The sequence below is a fragment of the Cicer arietinum genome, chromosome 4 (assembly GCF_000331145.2).
Source record: "Cicer arietinum cultivar CDC Frontier isolate Library 1 chromosome 4, Cicar.CDCFrontier_v2.0, whole genome shotgun sequence".
Lineage (NCBI taxonomy): Eukaryota > Viridiplantae > Streptophyta > Magnoliopsida > Fabales > Fabaceae > Cicer > Cicer arietinum.
In genome coordinates this window covers 44,810,059-44,812,220 of record NC_021163.2, presented here as the reverse complement: position 1 = coordinate 44,812,220, position 2,162 = coordinate 44,810,059, and positions in this window count along the sequence as shown.

Genomic DNA, 2,162 nt, shown 5'->3' with positions numbered 1-2,162 from the left:
TGAAAATCGGGGTGTTACATTGTGGTATCAGAGCTTTGGTTTGGTTTTCTTTGGGGGCTGTGGAACCTTTGGTTATAGATTGTAGGTTAACCTGTAGGTTGGGAGTTATTATCTGATCATGCGTCGGTTTAGGTGGTTTGGGTTGTCAAGTCCAAAATAGTTATTATGTGTTGATATATTCGAAACTTAGTTTTGGAATTATTCGAAGTGGTGTTAACACTTCTTCTTGATGTTGGTTTTTTCGGAAACACTACCTCCAAGAGAGACGACGTTGCAAGGATGAACGTCAGTAGGGATGATCAAATGGTTGGAGCTACAAATAACATGGAGGTTTTGTTGTTGCACGAACTTCTGCAAAGACTCTGCGGGATCTGGAGAAGAGGAAAAGAGAGATTTGTGCTCTTAAGATTAAGAGGGTTAGAATATTTTCGTCGTTACCATCCTCCAAAGTTCAAGGGTGATGAGGACTCAGGAAAAGAGTTGACTAGTGGATTCAAGAAGTGGAAAAGATCTTCGAGATGACGGATTGTCAGGCAGAGTTGAAGCAAATCATGACGGCATGGAATTTATAAAATGGTTCCAAGGACATAGAAGTTATGTGTTGGTGTAAACTCGAAGATGATGAGTATGGATGGATTAAAATTAGACGAATAAGGGATTTCAAGTAAAGATCTAAGTTGAGGACTTTTGTTAAGAAAAGTATTAGATGTTTTCCTGGTAGATTTCAGGATGAAACTGGATGAAGTTTGACAACTGTCAAAGAGATGTGAACATCATGGAATTGTTGAGAAGATGAGGCTTCCATTTGGGATAACATTTGGTGCTTAGGTGTCAATGAAAGAGATTGGTATTGAAGTTAAGGGAGCGTTGCACATTAGGAGTGAATACTCCTTTGGATAGATAAAATACGCTTTGAGGAATTGTCGATACCTTGAGGGGAAAAGTCGAGCATTCGAGTTAGACTAGATTCGCAACTTGGATTATTAAGTATGAATCTCATAACTAGTGTAGGAGTGAGACCATGTATTTAGTTGATAAGTGACAAAATCTCCTGGTGGTTTAGGAGATAGTAAGTATGGATAGTGATATTGAAGGAAATTTATAGACACGTAAGTGTGAATTTTGAGCAATGTTTGGCAAAACATAATGAGTTAGGCCTTGATGTATTGAACTCTATGTTACCATTAAGTGGAATTTGAAGTATCGAGTACGGGAATACTTCGAGATGGCGGTAATATAAGTTATGAGAGTCTATTAAAGGATGGGAATTACTAAGAGGACGTTAATATTTTGTTAGGTCAAAAGGATTATTCGAGATTTGATTTGGGACCCTAAGATGGATGATTTTTTTAGTTGATGATTTAAAATCCGCAAGGTTGGATGAAGGACCAATTGATGCTTAAAACTTTCATAATCGAAGGAGTTGAGGCGGGCAAGTGATAATTAATTCATGTTAAGAATGGGAGTGTTTGGAGATTTTGAGGATCAAATTTTAGAATCTTATTCAATGATAGAAAGTTAAAAAGAAGAAATGTAACAACTGATTTATGGTTTAGTTGTTGGTCTTGGGAAGTCAAGCGTGAAGATTTGAAATGATCATTTCAATAACTGGATGGACGAAGAAAGGTATGTGGGTTTTTGAGATATTGTACTGAAAAATTTATGAGGATGAAGTTATAGATAATTATTTCTTAGGAAATGCTTATGAGGAACGTTTGAGAAATAATTCTTTAGGACGTTCGATTGTTAGGATTCTTTCAGTTTGTATCTCGGTGAAGGTTGAGAAGGAATAAGAATCCAGCGAGTGAACCAAATATTGGAAGAGGTACCAAGAAATTTGTGGAGCAGCACATAGAGACGTAGCTTATGACAATTAAAAATTCAGGAAAGGAATGATCTCACCTATAACTCAGACATTATTACTATAAAGGTATGCCAATGATATGAAGACATTACTTGAGTGCATGTCATGGGGATTGTTATTGTGTTCGTCAATTAAAGGAAGTTTGTGTGTCCCAAGTGGTATAGTCTTTGGCTTGTTTTCGAAAATATTCGAGGTAGTTTTGATCATCAAGCATATGTGGGGATGGAATTATTAAATTTATAACTGGAATAACATACCAATAAGAACACTACAGTTTGACGTAGTTGTACGCCTTAAA